The following is a 19,954-nucleotide window of genomic DNA, read 5'->3' as shown; positions in this document are numbered from 1 at the left end:
GGGGGGGTCTGGGTGTAGGAGTGTGGGGGTCTGTGTGGGGGTCTGTGTGTGGGGGGGGGGGTCTGTGTGTGTGGGGGGGTCTGTGTGTGTGGGGGGGTCTGTGTGTCTGTGTGGGGTGCGTGTGTGGGGGGGGGTCTGTGTGTGTGGGGGGGGGGTCTGTGTGTGTGGGGGGGGGGGTCTGTGTGTCTGTGTGGGGTGCGTGTGGGGGGGGGGGTCTGTGTGTCTGTGTGGGGTGCGTGTGGGGGGGGGGGGTCTGTGTGTCTGGGTGGGGTGCGTGTGGGGGGGGGGGTCTGTGAGGGGAGGGTCTGTCTGGGTGTGTCTGTGTGGGGTGCGTGTGTGTGGGGGGGGGGTCTGTGGGGTGCGTGTGTGGGGGGGGGCTCTGTGTGGGGAGGGGGGGTCTGTGTGAGGGGAGGGTCTGTGTCTGTGGGTGTGTCTGTGTGGGGTGTATGTGTGTGGGGGGGTCTGTGGGGGGGGGGGTCTGTGTGGGGGTGTGTGGGTGTGTGTGGGGGTCTGTGTGTGGGTGGGGGTCTGTCTGTGTGGGGGTCTGTGTGGGTGGGGGTCTGTGAGGGTCTGTGTGTGTGTGGGTCTGTGTGTGTGGGTCTGTGTGTGTGGGTCTGTGTGTGTGTGGGTGTGTGTGGGGGTGGGGGTGTGTGTGGGGGTGTGTGGGTGTGTGTGTGCGTGGGGGTGTGTGTGTGGGGGTGGGGGTGTGTGGGTCTGTGTCTGTGGAGCAGACGAAGAAGGGTCTCCACCCGAAACGTCACCCATTCCTTTTCTCCAGAGATGCTGACTGTCCCGTTGTGTTACTCCAACATTTTGTGTCTTCGGTCTGTGGGTCTGGGCCGCTGGCTGCGGTGGTGGCTTCACACAGTAACTGGCGGTGTTCAGGTACCTGGGCCATTATGCCTCCTTGTCACCTCCCTTCAGCCAACAGTGAACCATTCTACATTTCCTTGAAGATCATCTACTTTGATCTGACCCGTTGAGTAACTCCAGCTTTTTGTATCTACGGTGTAAACCAGCATCTGCAGTTCCTCCCTACACATTTCCTCTGCTTTCACCAGTCGTTTTTACACTCTCAGTCTGAAGAAGGGTGTCGATCTGAAACGTCACCCATTCCTTCTCTCTGTAGATGCTGCCTGTCATAATCAGTGCCGGGCCATTATCAGCGCTTGTGAAAACAATGTCTGTCATCAGAGCATTGGGGCTGCGGGAGACCCTAGAGTTGATGGTGGATGCACCTCGGGAACAAATGATCAGTTAGTGTGTGTGTAGATAGGCACATGATGCTGGAGTAACTCAGCGGGTCAGGCAGCATCTCTGGAGAAAAGGAATCGGTGTTCCTTTTCTCCTGTATGTGTGTTTATGTACATGTATACATGCACATACATATGTGAGAGCAAAAAGTTGTGTGTGTGTGTGTGTATATATATATAAATATATATGAACTGTACTGAACTTTTTAATCTTGTTTATTATATTGTTTACAAAGTACTATGTTTACATATTGTGTTGTGCTGCTTCAAGTAAGAATGACATTATTCTGTCTGGGACATATGACAATAAAACACTCTCGTGACTCTTGAGATGCTGCCTGACCCGTTGAGTCACTCCAGCATTTTGTGTCTGTCTTCGGTGTAAACCAGCACCTGCAGTTCCTTCCTATGCAGTTGGTATGTGTGGGCAGAATGGTTTAGGGATGGATAGATTATTCATTATAAGCATACGCTAAAACTTAATTCAAACACTGAAGCAGATCAAGTTAAAATGTAAAGACACTATATAATCAATGAGGTAAGGCAGACCGCTGAGTTACTCTATCACATTGTGTCTTCTTTTGTTTTGCCAACCAGCACCTGCAGTTCCTCGTGATAAAGTAAAAATTTAATGCAACTCAATATTTACTCAGGAGCGATGTTAAAAGAGTATAATTTATAAATTCCTTTATCAAGAGCTTAAAATGAAGTCGTGAAGGTCACAGCGGAACGATATTTAATGCATCTGCAATGTGGATAATGTCTGGAGTAATCAAAAATGCGTACTTTTAGGGTTTAATGCAAGAACGTTTGCTGATCTGGACAAACACAAATTGTGTACAGCATTAATACAATTAATATTTGATGAATCTTCTGTCAATAACGTAGTTGTTAGAGATATTCGGAGTAAATTGTAAAAGTGAGCATCGAGAAATCTGTCTGAATCAAAAGTTAAAGCAGGCTCTTTATTTAATAAAGCGTCATGGTTCATAAAGCTTCATGATTTTTATGATGAGCACAATTTTACTTTTGCTCTGGATATCATTTAGTTTGAGTGCAGTTTAGATAATGAACATTTTGGAGAGGAATGTAAGTTGCATTTTAACAGGTTAAGAAAATAAATGTAAAAATGTATAGTGGCGAGAGTGTTGCGATACATTTTGCAAGTAATGGATTATTAGCCGAGCTATTTAAAAAACTTGCTTGTACTTTGTTTAAGCAAGACTTTATATTTTTTTCATATTCTACCTGCAGTACAAGTTTTAAATGCTTAACTTATCAGTTAATACAAATCCTTTACTTGGTTTTTACAAATTTAAGATAAACATTTGTTTTTAATTCCATTCTATATTTAAATAAATATATTTATTATAAAAGGTGGGAATTAATAACAGTACGATTATTGTCTGGCACTGTCATATAAAATGTTTGGAGACCAGAAAATGATTTAGTGAACTATTGTATTTTCAAAAATCTGATTAATATATGTTGTTTGTAACATTTATACATACTGATTTGTTCAAATCAAGAATGCAACCTTTATAGAATAACAATGGCTGGAACTTGTGTCCTATATGAATTTATGCTTGCCCATAACACAGGATATTTAACAAATATTTTGATTTAACATACAAATGTTTGATGTTCAGCTGTTGTGAATTCATGCGAGGGCCTCATCTATAATGGAAGAGAGGAACACCCGTTTCCTAAATAATGGCAACATCTCCGATGATTTAAGAAGATGGAGGTACAGGCAAGGACCGAGAAAACAATATACTGGACATTGCCTTAAATTCTATATAGTGACTTGGAAGGAATGCATTAAACAAACTAGGCAATACATTTGGGAGAAAGCAATTGTAGATGGAATGATTTAAAAAAAATAGAAGCTAACATTGAAATGCCGACTTTCAGCTAGTCACAAGACATTTTGCATACAGTAGATGGCTTGCATTTTAGCTTGTTAGTTTGACAAATATGACTGCAGTTTGTCAGTAGTAAGGTCATACAAGCAGCAAGTCACGACCAGATAATCTACACGATGTCTGAGGGAGGAAAGCTCTCCAGCATTTTGGAAGGAAGGACTCCTTTGACTCATCTGTTCTTTTTACTTGCCACAATTCTCGCTATAAATCTCCTGTATTCATTCTGTTGTTTGTTTTTATCTATAAGACTCCTTTCAGTCATGCTTTATATTGTCACACCCATGCTTATGTCCTCAATGATTGGCCTTTGGAAGTGATCTCATCTCTATCTTGTGAATATTCCAATTTTATCCTTCGGTTAGATTTTTGCCTAGAAACTATTTGAGTGTCAGCTATTATTCCATACATAAACCATTTAGTCAATTATCCTTCCTCCATCTTCACTAAACTAGAGATTTTATAATTGCTTCCAGGATTTCTTTGCCCTCTGGATGTTGCCAGTTGTAATGGTGTCTGGATTCTACTAATGATGCAGTTTTATATCTCGCCCATTAGTATCTGTTTTTGCTCATTGTTGGAGGAAACGGTCTGATTTCACTGTCTAGATATTTCATCTATGAATTGGCATTTGGATATTAAGGATCTAAAGGCACATGGGGTTAGTATAAGAAAGTGATCTGAGGTAAAAGATCAGTCATGATCTTACACAATGACGGAGCTGGTGTAAGGGGCTATTCTTGCTTCTACTTATTTCCAGGAGTGCAGATGAACTGTTTATCATTTAACTTGGCTCAATGTCCTGTCACTGAAAAACAGCTCCTTTGTTGCATCGTTTAAAGGGCATTGAAATAAGGGCATTGACATAGAAACATAAAAAAATAGGTGCAGGAGTAGGTCATTCAGCCCTTCGAGCCAGCACCATCATTCAATATGATCATGGCTGATCATCCAAAATCAGTACCCAGTTCCTGCTTTTTCCCCGTTGAATGATTATTCTCTGTTGTAAAATAACTAATTCCATGTGTATTTACTTGCATGAATGAACATTGAGGTGAAAGAATATTTGAGTTAAAAAATAATTAATCTTCACATGATACTTCATGACATTAAATGTAGATGGATAAGCTATATAGATCCTTCACTTTTAATAGATGGTTATGTAGTGGTATTTCTTTTGGCCACGGTTGATTTATAATTATAGGACTCATTGCAAACTGGTGTGATCGGTCTCTCTCTGCAATTTAAATGTCCTGTTATGCTCGTTGAGCCAGATATTTCCGTTTTGATTATAGGTTACTCTTAAGAACAAGATTTGTAACAAAAAAATATTTAACTACAAAGCAACCAAGTGTTTGAATTTATTTTCCATTACCCCCCATCTTGAGATGAGATGACTCAGGTTACCTGTTCACCATTACATTTTTGTATTCATCCATTTGCAGTGCAGTTCAGGTAGTTCTGCTACATGGTGAAAGTTGAGTTTCTAAGAAATCTTGTAGTACAGAAAGTTGCATTAACATTTTTTGTGTTAGTTGAAAAATGTGTGTTGGAAGCTAGAGAATTTCAGGTGCAGCAACAAAATTAGTTTTCCTGCGGGATTTCCAAAATTAAAGGCATTTTTAAAATAGTTATAGGTTTATTTTGTTACTGCCAGCTAAAAGTACGAAAGTCTATATGTTATTTAAAAAATATATGTTATCATTGCACATGTATCAATAGAAACAAATGATTGGAAATTTCCAATGGCCCACTGCAGTGAAACTAGCACTCATTTCTTGAACAATGGGTGTCTGAATACTGTAGAGTGGTTAATGTAAACTTTTTCAGTCAGAGGGTGGTGAAGGTGTGGAATTCTCTGCCTCAGAAGGCAGTGGAGGCCAGTTCGTTGGATGCTTTCAAGAGAGAGCTGGATAGAGCTCTTAAGGATAGCGGAGTGAGGGGGTATGGGGAGAAGGCAGGAACGGGGTACTGATTGATAGTGATCAGCCATGATCGCATTGAATGGCGGTGCTGGCTCGAAGGGCTGAATGGCCTACTCCTGCACCTATTGTCTATTGTCTATTGTCTATTGTGTTTTTTCCCAAAAAACAGCTTTTTTTCTGCTTGCCAAGTTCCAAAGTAACTCTTAAGTGACTTTTTAGCTCCTGGTCTAAATCCTGTTATGACTAATTTGGTCTGCGTTCCCTGATTCATCGATAGCGCCATATCCAATTCACTAATTACAGCAGAACTAACTGCTGGTGGAACTCTGGGTCAGGCAGCTTCCGTGGAGATGAATGGACAGATAGTGTTTTGTATTGGAATCCTTTGTTCTGAAGAATGTTCTAACCCAACATACCATCTATCCATTTGTTCTATACCATCTATCCATTTGTTCTAACCCAACATACCATCTATCCATTTCTCTCCACAGATGCTGCCTCACCCGCTGAGTTCCACCAGCAGTCTTTTTTTTTGCTCAGGGTTCCAGCATCTGCAGTTTCTTTAGTTTCCATTGTAGCGTATGACCTGTATGTGGAAGCCATTGGCAATCCCACCACTTGCTGACCTCCTTTAATTGCTTCTGAACAGAGATGACATTGAAAAATCACCCACAATGATGAGCCTGGAGCTAGAATGTATAGGCACAGTAGCCTTCCTTTTCTGAAACCCATTAATGAACCAGTTGGGTATTTATAATTGATTACTGTTTCAGAGACTAGATTTTATATATATTTAATAAATCTATATTTATTTAATTAGAAGTGCCAACGGCTATTGTGTGAATTCAGACTCTCGTTTCTGGATCAATAGGCTGAAACGCTGGCTGCCGCTCTGTTAACCACAATGTTACTCTACCACTATGCTTCTTGAGAGTGCACTTTAATGGCTTTTTGAACCATAAAGTACTTCAACGGCATTTTGACCTTGTTATGGCTTTACACCCAGCTAATGGTAGCTGATTAGCATCTTATCCTCAAAAATGACAGTCCCTCTTGTGGTTCTGAGATATTATAGCCATGATAGAGGGAAGGGTCGGTCCAGTAGCTCGGGAACATATACTTAAGGCATAATAGAGCTACATCTTCCTTGAGCTTTGTCCCCTTTGATCTCATTATCACACCTTACCTGTGCATATCTCTGTGTCTCCCTCTCCTTGACTCTCAGTCTGAAGAAGGGTCTCGACCCAAATTGTCACCCATTCCTTCTATCTGCCTGTCCTGCTGATTAACTGCTGATAGGAGAAGTCAATTGATTAGGGAAACCTCATGGCAGTGCTTGGGATATCCTTGGATTGTCCAGTGAGAAGAGATGGGTGGAACTTAGAAATAAGAAGGACATGGTCACTTTGGTTTATTTAGATTATATTTGCTCCCCCAGTTGTCTGGGAGAGTTAGAAAATATATAGGGAGTTTGCAGATAGCTGTATGAATAACAGGAAATAAGAAAGGAAGGGGTGAGACAGGGTTGAAGAGTTGCGGATTGAAAAGCCCAAGGGAGGAAAGTAATGGGGGGGGGGGGGGAGGAAATGGAGGGGTGAAGTAGGTGGGGCTCGATGGAGGGAAGGGGGGTTGTGGGACTCTGCCAAAGTGTTTATTTTATTTCATTGCTGTTTGTGGTACCTTGCAGTACATAAATTGTCACTTTTTAAAAACTTTACAAAAGTGATTATTTTACTGGCTGAGAAATGTTTGGGACATACTGGGATTGTAAAGTGGGTACTTAAGCTGCTAAACTAATCTTTCAATACCTCTTGCCTAATTTCCTACTGGAGTTTTGCAATTTCACTTCGTTTACTGGAAATATTATCTTGCTATTTATTTGTTTTGATGGAGCAGAGGATTTTTGAAATGTAGAGTAGGTGATGTAGAAGTTAAGACAAAACCAACCTAATTACCATTTTAGTCAGAGGGTGGTGAACCTGTGGAATTCTTTGCCACAGAAGGCTGTGGAGGCCGCCAATTGATATTTTAAAGGCTGAGATAGATAAAGTCTTGATTAGTACGGGTGTTAGGGGATATGGGGAGAAGGCAGGAGAATGGGGTTAGGAGGGAGAGATAGATCAGCCACGATTGAATGGCGGTGTAGACGTGATGGGCTGAATGGCCTCATACTGCTCCTATCACATATGACCTCATGTTCCAGATATCATTGAGTAAAAAGGAGATTGCACTGCACCTATTTCTTAGATGGAAACATACCTGCTGTATATTTACATTTTGTTTTCTTCAAGTTACAATATGTCAATTTTCTCTTTGTTCCTGCATTTGCAAGATGTCATAATTGTTGGAATTCCTTTGACACTATTTAAGTAAGCAATGAAGGCAGCAGAGAGATCCTTCCCAGCAATGTCTGTCTGTGCTTTAAAATCTCTTGTAGATGATGTAATGTTTGCCTTTAGTACTGGAGTTGCCAATTTGCCTTTTCGGGCTGTTATGCACATAATGAATTTCACTTGGAAGCCAGACACTTTATATATTTCTCTCTCAACTTGACAGCATGATTTCTGTTTTTTAATCTAGTTGAATCTGTAAAGGAAATAATCTTGTCTCCAAATGCATCTGTATTTTTACTTGTTCACTAAAAAATCACAAATTAATTTACAAACAATGTTGGTGGGGGATAGAGGAGTGCCAAGCCTAAGGGACTAATTGTTTGAGGCTGTAACTCTCTGGTTCAACCTGAGCATCTTCTCGGGAAGAAGGAATAATATCCGAAACAATGCTCCAGGGTGGAGATAATGTCTTTTGTTACCCGTGTCTTTCCTGTGTTTAGCTGAGAGTAAACAATTCAAAAGTGGATATGGTTAAAAAAACATGTAACTTTTTGTATGATGCTGAAAGTTTACATCAACACCTATAGATAAATAATCCATAATATTTTAGAGGTGTAGTCAGGTGACATTAGGCACAGAATCAAAATAAAACTAATTATGAGTTGTGGTCTAAATGAGGTTACATCAATATGGATGCAAAAGGCTACAAAAAGACTTAAACATCCGGAAGAGAATTTTAGCTTTGAGGCAAGGCTTTCATGTCCGGTTGGAGGTCACAAATAACTGATCTGTATAATATGGATATATTTAATGTTTGCTCATAATTTATCAGACTGAAATAATCGTAGAATGAATTCATGATTCCACTTGTACAACAATAACAGCGAACAGAGATTTTTGGGAAGCATGGTTCTCTTTCATTTTAGAGGCATGTTGATAAACTGTTATGTCACCATGGTGTCAGTAGCTAGGTAAATTGTTGTATCAAGTGAGTGGTATCTCCATTAAACCTCCCTCTCACCTTATAGCTATGTCCTCTAGTGCTGGACATTTCCACTCTGGGAAAAATATTCTGACTGTCTACACTATGCCCCTCAGAATTTTATATACTTCTATCTGGTCTCCCCTCAACCTCTGACATCCCACAGAAAGCAAGACAATCCAACATCTCCCTGTGGCTGAAATCCTCTAATCCAGGGAAAACCCTCTCCAAAGCTTCCCCATCTTAATGGGGTGACCAGAACCGCACAATAATCCCAATGTGGCCAAACCAAAGTCCTATAGGGCTGCATCATTACGTCTTGTTCAGAATGGCCTGTTTCCACCCGTATAACTCCATTATATATTTATGTGTTTATTGCTTTAGTAAGCCTGTATAAGCTGCAGCAAGTAAGAATTGAATTGTTCTGGTCCCAGTAGATATAACAATTTCCCCATTACAGTAGAGACTCATGAGCACCGGAGGAAGCGCATGTGAATCATAACTTCATTGAAAGTTCACTCTCGGTGGTGGGGGTTGAGGTTAAACAGCTGGTTAATGTTTCCTGCAGTTGCATGAGAAAGTGCCATGAGAAGAGGAGTGGTTTGTGGAGATGAAAGTATATACTAAGGTTCCTTCATAGTATTGAAAGGGGAAGATGTCTAGTGGTGGAATCTTTGTGAAAGTGACAGGAGCTGCAAAAGATTTTCAAGTTGCCTTTGCGTAGGTCAGACCTAAAATGAAGCACTTATTTTCAGCCCATTACACTTTAATCACCCTCAATGTAACCTTCACTCATTGGAATTAACGCTACATTATGTACACATGCAATATAGGGCATTGCAGTTTCTTAATTGAAAACTGCTTTCATAAGATTAAAATTCTAAAACACAGTAAGAGTACATACAGTCCTAGAATTTGATTGCAAGGATATATTGCTATGTGGATTTGAGATATAACCTGTCCTTTATACTCATGTCGGGGGGGATTAGAAATATTAAAATATTTGTGAAAATGAATGAAGAATAATGAGCTAGGTCATGTTTGACTGACCTTGGATTCATTCTCGGGGCTAATTTCACTACTTACCTGCAGTGGCACCCACTAGATCCATTGCAGTGCTGCAGAGCTGGCTCAAAGGGCCGAATGGCCTCCTCCTGCACCTAGTTTCTATGGGCAGTGGAGGTCTCCGTTCAGTATGCAACCTGGGCCCTGTCCACAGTAGCGCCTTTGACTAAAGCTTGTTTTGCTCGGATATCTGTGTGTGTGTGTGTGTGTGTGTGTGTGTGTGTCTTTGATATTCCGTTCAATTAATAACATGCACGGGAAGTGAATGATTAACGTGAACAGAAGTTTTATCCTTTTAGAAGGATGAGAGGAGATCTTATCGAAACGTATAAGATTATTAAGGGGTTGGACACGTTAGAGGCAGGAAACATGTTCCCAATGTTGGGGGAGTCCAGAACAAGGGGCCACAGTTTAAGAATAAGGGGTAGGCCATTTAGAACTGAGATGAGGAAAAACTTTTTCAGTCAGAGAGTTGTGAATCTGTGGAATTCTCTGCCTTAGAAGGCAGTGGAGGCCAATTCTCTGAATGCATTCAAGAGAGAGCTGGATAGAGCTCTTAAGGATAGCGGAGTCAGGGGGTATGGGGAGAAGGCAGGAACGGGGTACTGATTGAGAATGAACAGCCATGATCACATTGAATGGCGGTGCTGGCTCGAAGGGCCGAATGGCCTCCTCCAGCACCTATTGTCTATTGTCTATTTTCAAAGAAAGCTGGTGATTCCATTTAGATTAATGAGGTTGTCCCTTGGCTGATGTAAAGCTGAAAGGGGGTTGTGAACAGTATCTTGGCTCCTCGGCCCAGTCAGAACCGGAACAGTGACGTGCGTCAGGAAAGCGATGTTAGCATTTGACTTGCAGTATTTTTCTGACTTCTATGTTAGAGTACAGAGATGATGATGATGATAATGATGATGTGCTGAACAACAAAGGACAGATGGCACGGAACACTGCTCATGTTTGAACTCGATCCAGCTCATTATAGTCATATGACAAGCCTTTTTTTAACTGCAGCTGTATAATTGCAGAATTATGTAGATTAAATAAGCTGTTTACCTTGGGTATTGTGGAGGTCATATGATAAACTCAGTAATGCACCAACCTTTCATCTCTGAGAATTCGGTTGAAATCCAATCCACAACAATGAAATAAATGTTTCATCGCTCCTGATTATAAGAATGGAAAGTTTAGGCAAACCAAAGTAGTTTCCCACTCGGACTAAACTAACCTGTCAAAATTATGCATTGATCAGTGAAAATTAATTTTTTTCCTCAACATGAAAAAGGTGTTTGGAAATGTTATGGAGGTTTATATATTGATCAAAATAAAGATAATTTTAGAATACAACTGCAACTAAGATTGTATAGGGCCCGGATGAAACCAAACCTGGAGCATTATTTACAATTTTTGTCTCCTTATCATAAAATGATAAATGTAAGGTAAAATGTAAGGAGGGAATGCAGTGAAAATTTGCCGGGTTAAGTTCATAGGATGGCTTTGAGTAGGCTAGGTCTTCATTCTCTACCATTTAAAATTCTCACAAGGATTTAAAAGACTTGAGTGCAGAGAGAATGCTTAACCTTGCTGAGAAATCTAGAACTTGACTCATAATTTTACAGCATATCAACAGGTTCTTTTGGCTCATCGCATCTAGGCAGCCATCATGCCTATCTATACTAATCACACTTGACTGCATTAGTTTCATATTGTTCTATGCCTTGCTCATTCAACTAATTGTCCTGATACATCTTCATTGTTGTTAATATTCCTGCCTTTGGCAGCTCATTCCAGACATTTTCAAAATATTCAAAGTTAATGAACAACTCTGCAAAGAGAGTGTTTTTGAGAATCATTAACTTTCCAGCTGTCATATCCAGGTAGTGGTGACTGAGGTAGTGCCCTGGACTGTAAGCTTTATTTTTCCAGTCATAAAAAATGAATTGATTAAAACAAAACATGTATGTTTAGAGGCAATGTTTGGTGCATAACTATGGCTTGAATTAAGTAGTCACCTGAGTTTGGTCCTGTTACCCTATCTTGATTAGTAAGGGTGTCAGGGTTTATGGGGAAAAGGCAGGCGAATGGGGTTGAGAGCGAAAGATAGATAGATCAGCCATGATTGAATGGCGGAGTAGACTTGATGGGCCGAATGGTCTAATTCTTTTTTTGTGCTTATGAATTGCAGAACTGGTCAAAGTGTTTGCAAGAAATTCTGTGCTTTAGTCATGGTATAAATTGACGGGATTTGTGTTAATTTACTTATTAGTGGTGATCCACTGTTAATTACTGTGTTCTCATCTCGTCATCTAATTTACCTTTTATTTGATTGGTATAAGGCAAAGTAAGTCAATGGAGCATGTATAAATCTGAATTAACACATCACCTATTTTCCTGTCAAAACTATTAATCCAAGCCCCAGCATTAAACAGGTTTAACAAATGCTTTCAGTACTTAGCACATTTTCTTTGGCAGTTAAGAAAACTTCTTCTAATGTTCTGTTCTTAACCACAGCATGCATTGGGATATCATTGCATGAACAAAGTCTTATGATTACTCTTGGAACCTCGGCAGTGAGTATTAGTCGCTGATAAATGTGTGCAAAACTAGGTCACTGCATCTCCATATATATGATCTAGATTTGCAAGGCAATAAGGAAAACATGGGGCACTCGTGAGACACTTTGTTACGGGGAAGAGGATATGTTTACCTTGAGGCATGACTTCATTAGGGATTCAAACGAGGTTGGTATAGTGCACGTGTACGTTCATGTGGGCATCTGGTCCCACTGTGTTAAAAACGATTGCCATTCAAAACAAAATTAAGAATCATTAATTGGCAAAGTGTTGAAGAGCCATGAATCTATAAAAGATAACTATTTGAGTTACATGAGAATTAAAGGAAATGAGCGCTGTTCTACTTTTGATTATTCTTTAATGCTATGTGATCTTTATTTCAACATATTGGACTTGTATTAGAGGAGTATAGCTTGTGAGAAGGCAGACTTGTACTTTAGAATCAACAAGATAGGATTGTTGACTTAAGGATTCATCATATTGTTTTGAAAAGGGGTAGGACAAGGAAGATTACAAAAGAGTTATTACAAAAAAAGGTTACAAGGGAGGTTATAAAAGCACAAAAAGTATAAGAAAATGTTGATAATGAGACTGGAATCTCAATCTAGTTTTGCCTACGTAAAATTACTCTGCCAGTCACATTCCAACCACATTTTATGGATTATAGTTTTTCTAATGAAAGTATCTGGCTTTGATGAGACAGACAGAGAAGACCTTGTGAAGTCATCATATACAGGAGTTGTTGTATACAGGTAGGGTTGCCAATTGGCCCATATTAGCCAGGACATCCTGTATTTTGTGCTAAATTGGGTTGTCCCGCATTGGAGGCTAACACAGTGTGTTCGGGGAGCGGGGCCGAGTGTGTTTGCCTAACGGAGGTTGCGTAGCACTCGGCCCTGCTCCTGAACACACTCCGTTAGCCTACACTGTCCCGGCCTACAGCGGGCCCAGGCGGCCGCCATTGGTGGAGCGGGTGCACGTGGCCGCTGGCTGGGTGAGGTCACCTTGACCCGTATTTGGGAGTGAGATAGTTGGAAACCCTAAAAACAGGGGTAATGTATAACATTGGTAAATTTACCTGGTGAGCAGTTGAGCCATGTAGATCGGAAGGCTGGAGTGCTGGTGGCAATATAATTGGACCAAACCCCTGAGATAATACAGAGGAACATCCCTTTCTACTGCTGCTTTCTGAGCCGCCTTCTATTCTGTCATCTCATATTTTGTCCTTTTTGCAAGATGCATTGCAGCAACTTGACAGAGCTGCTTTTGGGAAGCAGATGTTAAACTTTCACCCTCCACCACCTGAGAAGGACGGAGAAAAAGTTTCCGAAGATAGACACAAAAAGCTGGAGCAACTCAGCGGGACAGGCAGCTTCTCTGGAAGGAAGGAATGGGTAACGTTTCGGATCGAGACCCTCCTTCAGAAAAAGTTCCCCTTTGTTTAATCCAGGAACCCAAGATTTAAAATACATCATGATTCCTTCATAGTATTTGGATCAAAATTGAGCAACTTGCCACTTGAAGAATTCCAGCTATAACTTTACTTTGCAAACAGTAGCAGTACATGATGAAGATAATAACCAATAACGTTTCCACATATACCCAGAGGCTGTGAACAACTTTGCACGTGTATTGGTATTTTTATTATTGTTACATGTACTGAGGTAAATTAAAATGCGATTGTTTGCATGCTATCCAGTCAAATCATACTATATACGAGTAAAATTAAGTCATACAGAAGTACAGCAGGTAGTGCAAAGAGAATGCAGGGCATAGAATAGTGTTACAGCATTATGGCCTTACATTTACAGAGAAAAAGTCAAAGGTTTACAATGAGATAAATTGGAAGATTGGGACTACATCCAAGCTTATGGGACAACTATTCAGTAGTCTGATGACAGCAGGGCAGAAGCTGTTCCAGAAGCTTTCAAGTTTTTGTATCTTCTGCCCAACCGGAAAGGGGAGAAAAAGGGATGACTGGACTGGAAATGGCCTTGATTATATTTGCTGCTTTCTTGGGGCAGCGTAAAGTGTAGATGCAATCTCTGTGATGGACCAGATCCAAAGCTTTCTGCAAATTCTTGGCGTCTTGGTCAGAGCTATTATCAAATTATGATGTAATTGATTCCGAGGAAAAATAAAAATTAGCATTTTTTGAGATTATTCGGAAGATATTGGCAGACTTTGTCTACTCAGAGATATTTTGTGATATGGTGACTAGTTGTACAGCAAAACCAGACATAAAATGCTGGAGTAACTGAGTAGGTCAGGTAACATCTTTGGAGAAAAGGAGTAGGTGATGTTTCATGTCGGAACCCTTCTACAGACCGCTTCTCTATCTTTCAGTCTGAAGAAGGGTTCCGACCCGAAATGTCACCTATTCCTTTTAGTCAGAGATGCAGCCTGACTTGCTGAGTTACTCCAGCATTTTGTGTCAATCCTCAGCACAAACCAGCATCTGCAGTTCGTATCTGCTTTGTATCTAAGAGGAGTCCATAAACAGTTAGGTTCTAAATGATAAGGAAATGCTGTTCTATTCCATTAATTGCTAACCTCACCATATCAAACTATATGCTGTTACTCTACCTCAATGCTAGACCTACCAGTAAAAAAGCACTTTGCCTTATCTTGCGCCAGCTTTAAAATGTGTTCCATGACCTCTACAGGAGGCTTGTCAATAGGAATAAATGGTCATAGATCAAAGGATATCTTTGTGAGAAGAAATAATGTTGATTTCAGCTGTGAAAAATTCTATTGATCCAAAAATGAATATTTTGGGGTGGAGGTCCAGATTTCTGCAATGTTTTTGCTTCCTCACTTCAGTACTGATTGGCCGAGCCCTAATGGTAGAATTAAATGCTTTTTAATTTGTTCACCAGAGAAAATAGTGCCCGATAAATTCTTATCAAAAAAAACTTTCAATCTTCTAAATTCAAGGCAATAACTAAAATCGATAGTTAAACGCCTCCCTGCTGGAACATTGTGTCCAATCATAGCCATCACAGCTTATGAAGGAGGTCAAAATACGAAAAAAGATGCGGAAGAGTTTACTCACGTGGTTTCAGCGAAATTTATTAAAGATATCTTGCTGAAATTCTGTAAGGTCCTGGTAAAACAGTCAAGATTATTTGCATTGTGTGTGAAAAGATGGGCCTTAGACCAAACACACTACACATTTCCTGTCTGAAAAAGGGTCTTGACCCAAAACATCATCTGACCATTCCCTCCATGGATGCAGTCTGACCTGCTGAATTTCTCCAGCATTTTGTTTTTTTGCTCAAGACACTAGCTTTTGAAGTCTCTTGTGTCTACACTAAACATCTAGAAGGCACAGGTCCTCTCTCAACCTACCTCTGCCGGATCTCCCCCCTGACCGTTTATATCTACGCTGAGACACCGGAAGCAGGGTCATATTCCATATCTCATCACTGGATGTTCATTGACAGTTGCACAATGTTCATGTCTGGGCACTTTTCCTGTGATCTGCTCTATATCCTTTATCTCCATAGATGCTGCCTGACCCGCTGAGTTACTCCAACGCTTTGTGTCTACCTTTGGAAATGTATTGCCATTCTTTAGTCGACTCGGGACATAATTTTTGGAACTCCTCTATGGATGCAATGAGAAGCAACTGAGCTATCTATTATCTTTATAAAGAAAACTAGCAGGTTATGAAATCTTACCAAAACTGGGCATTCTTTCTCATCATTCTGACCAACCTGAAATAATGCCAGATATGAAAACTGATGTTTTCCAGCATCTTGCGCACTGTCTCATAATTTGTAATGCCCCAGGATCAATGAGCACCACCCTGGTAACAAGAAAGGCATGTTTCATATTGTCAAAGTCTTCCATGTTCTCTCTGCAAGCTGCAGTATTCTTTTACAAATATAATTTCAGCAAAAAATATAACCTTTTTCCCAGTGTCTTCATTTTACCAAAATTCAATAGAATCTGTAAATTTGGAACTCTCTGAAATCTTTAATGGGTTTCTTGGCATGTTTTGGTATAACGATATTGCTTCAGCAGGAGTTTTCATTTTATCTGGGTTAAAATTATCTATATTTTCCTTCAAATTGGATCCATTACAAAGTCATCACATTCTGCACTGCATTTAATTCCTTGAGCAGAGGCTTCTAGGAATTGGATGGATATAATTAATAAAAACAATCTATGAACGAGCCAGCTTATTATTTTGTCAAGTGGTTACAAAACTAGGTCGGACCTTGGTTGGCTCATTTCTGTTAACTTCTCCCTCTTTTATCTTGACACCGAAGATAGACACAAAATACTGGAGTAACTCGATAGGCAGCATCTCTGGATAAAAGGAATGGGTGGCGTTTCCACCCAATCTGAGAATAATTTTAATAGCAACCTATTCACAATTTCCAGCACCTCTGTAAATTCGATCCCCTACAGTTAATATAATACTCTATGAAAAACTGGTATAAGCATATTTTGGGTGAAAATTGCGGTATCATGCCAATGGGAGAGAGGCTTGGAAGTGCCAAGTGCAGAGGTCATCCATATTAATCGGACTTAATCGGTTTTAAAAAGGGGGCAGATCTATTAAAGCTGGAGTGCTTGTATAACTATTTCAGTGTTTCGGTGTTTTGCATGGATAGTTTCTTATTGAGGATCTTCATTTTTATTTTCTAATTTCGTTTTCTTCTGAATAATTCCAGTCTTGCACACAGAGTGTAACATGTTTTTTTAATCATGCAGTCTCCTGAATTTTAAAGCAACCTTGTAATGCCCTTCATTAATGCAGCACTTAGATTATTGCTTGCAGTGATTTTAATGGAAAAATTCCATGCGTTCATATGCTGGTCTGAGCATGGTTATACTGCATTCAGCAATTTTGTATGTCGTAAGCTGTCACAGATAGTACTGGCTAAGTTTCCCACTGACTTGAAACTTTCTTTTGTTACCCAGATGAAATGTCTGTATTCGTTATCCTAATGGTCTCACATTTTATAAAATGTGATAGAGCAATAAAATAAAATGTAAAAAAGGTAAAGAAAATCAATGTTATTTTTACCTAAAGGCTTAGAAAAAGAAAAGAGGATAGTTAATTTTGAATGCATGTAAAATATAGGGACTCAGTTGGAATACGGTGTGTAATTTTAGATAAATAATTGAAAAAATGTAGTGCACATTGACTGGGATATTACCATGGATAAGCATTTCTTTGAAAGTAAAAACTTGTTTCACCAAATTTGTGAAGTTATGATCTGATGAGGCATATCAAAGGTAAATATTAATAATTGCGGATCTGCCATCTTGATAGATTGATAGATACTTTATTATCACAAGTGTAAGAAAATAACTGCAGATGTTGGTACAAATCGAAGGTATTTATTTACAAAATGCTGGAGTAACTCAGCAGGCCAGGCAGCATCTCAGGAGAGAAGGAATGGGTGACGTTTCGGGTCGAGACGTTTCGGGTCGAGAGTCTGAAGAAGGGTCTCGACCCGAAACGTCACCCATTCCTTCTCTCCTGAGATGCTGCCTGACCCGCTGAGTTACTCCAGCATTTTGTGAATAAATTATTATCACAAGTGACATGTCACAGTGAACCTTTTTTGCATACCCTACACAGTGTATGCGAAGAGTCGCCATGTATAAGGTGCCGACAAAATTACAAAGTAGTCCCCAATAGTTACTCTTTGTTTTCTTGGCGGACCCCCCCCAACGCTTTGTTCTCTCTAGTAGATTAATTGAGAGGACACCGATTTTAAGATAAGCCGAAACTTTCCAGAATATTTATTGAGCACTTGAGCCGTATTAATGAAATTTTAATTATTGAGGAGGTATGATTCTATTAACACCATTGTTCAATTTTAGAAAATAGAAAGAAAGCTGGCCTAGATCCTTCCTCTTTCTTCTCTCATTGTTCATTAGTTAGGATGTGAAGATTCCAGCCTAAGGTATGAAAAATTCACCATTACATTGTATCGTGACAGAAGAATGCCATTACCGCAGTTTCTTTTCCATTGCAAGAAACAGAAATAAATAAATTTCACAAGGGTGGCATGGTGGCACAGCAGTAGAGTAGCTGCCTTACAGCGCCAGAGACCCAGGGTCAATCCTGACTACAGGTGCTGTCTGCATGGAGTTTGTACGTTCTCCCTGTGCCCGCGTGGGTTTTCTCTGGGTGCTCTGGTTTTCTCCCACATCCCAAAGACGTACAGGTTTGAAGGTTAATTGGCTTTTGTAAAATTGTCCCTAGCATGGAGGATAGAACTGATGTATGGGTGATCAATAGTCGGCATGGACTCAGTGGGCCAAACGGCCTGTTTCCATGCTGTATCTTTAAAGGTACAACTAAAACAAGGCTGTGTTCTGTTGCTTTTATCCAGAGTACATAAAGTAGTGATCTAATTGTAACCTGTAACATATTATTGCTGTTAAGAGAATGTCACTAAAGATTATTAATTTGTAAATAGCATATGATGTATAATTTATTTTATAGAATTACAATTTATGAGAAGGAAAACTCTTTGTTAATCTTAATGTTTATTATTCTTACAAAAATGAGCAGTTTTCATTTTTTTCTGAATGGCGTACACCTTTTAAAATATAGTCATTCTCCTAGGGGTCTCTCCTGAAATTACTAAAGGTTGTTCTAACTATTCAGTGTCAAATTATTTCAGTAACAAAAATTTCAACATGTGTAGAAAAGCAAGGAACCCCAATGAACATGCAAACAAAAATTAGGAGCTCTTGAGTTTTGAGGATTCCTGGAATTTTCTGGTTAGCCACATCATGTACAATATTAAGTGTAGTGAGGAGCTGTAGATGCTTGTTATACACCGAAGATAGACACACAATGCTGGACTAGCTCAGCAAGACAAGCAGCTTTTCTGGAGAGAAAGAATGGGTGATGTTTAGGGTTGAGACCCTTCTTCAGTCTGGAGAACGGTCGCGACCCGAAACGTCACCCATTCCTTCTCTCCAGAGATGCTGCCTGTCCCGCTGTGTTACTCCAGCATTTTGTGTCTATCTTCAAGGTACAACATTAAATTTTAATGTGAAACTGGAATACCATACACGACCACATGAGTAATGATAGCTCGGCCCTAGTTTCATTTCATAAGTTCGTAAGTCATAGGAGCAGAATTAGGCCATTTGGCCCACTGAGTCCACTCTGCCATTCCCTCATGGCAAATCCATCTTTCCCTCTCAATCCTATTCTCCTGCCTTCTCCACATAACCTTTGATACCCTTACTAATCAAGAACCTTTCATTCTCTACTTTTGAAAATACCCATTTTGCCCTTGGGCATCATTATCTCCACTCGTAATTCCATCTTTGTGGTTGGCAGACACTGTTCCCTAGTCTGTGAGACATAATATGTTATGATTCATTCCGGCAGTAAGTGGGTGGAACATGATGCAAACAAAATTGTTTCTCAAATTCTAATTTATTTCCTGTTCAAAAGCAAAACAATAAGCCTGTTTTCCCGAAAATACCACTGATAAAAGGCAGCTTTGACCTCTGGCTGGTAGACTGTCGTACAGCTTGCAATATCTCAGATTGGAGCTAAATATGGATTCACTTAAGCTCGGTTCTGTTAAATGTTTATATAGTTGATCTTTAACTTCGTCATTGGGACTTTGTTATTCCATGTAAACAACAAGCTTGGGGCAAGCTGTGTTTTAATAGAATATTCGTTCTCATAAATTAAAATTAAACTTCTGATTTCATAGTCCATTTAGTTATTTAAACAATCTTTTTTAAAATCTCCAAACTCCAGTTCTTGGTCTATAATATGAGACTTTGATGTGGCAAATATCATTCGCATTTCATTGTTCAGTGGTTTTGATACAGTTGCAATTTCTCTTTTTTTTAAAAAGAAATAGGAGGCTATTTATCCATGAGTCTCTCCCAGCCATAACAAT

General features: G+C 39.8%; 1 protein-coding gene across 1 annotated transcript in view; it reads left to right on the top strand.

Moving 5' to 3' along the window:
* Positions 1 to 19,954, top strand: part of LOC144608557 (neural proliferation differentiation and control protein 1-like) — a 96,809-nt gene that overhangs the window by 515 nt on the left and 76,340 nt on the right. The window lies entirely within an intron of this gene.

Source organism: Rhinoraja longicauda, chromosome 31, assembly GCF_053455715.1.
Source record: "Rhinoraja longicauda isolate Sanriku21f chromosome 31, sRhiLon1.1, whole genome shotgun sequence".
In the NCBI taxonomy this organism is placed as follows: Eukaryota; Metazoa; Chordata; class Chondrichthyes; order Rajiformes; family Arhynchobatidae; genus Rhinoraja; species Rhinoraja longicauda.
Note: the sequence above shows the minus strand (reverse complement) of the source record. Positions and strands in the feature narration are given on the sequence as shown.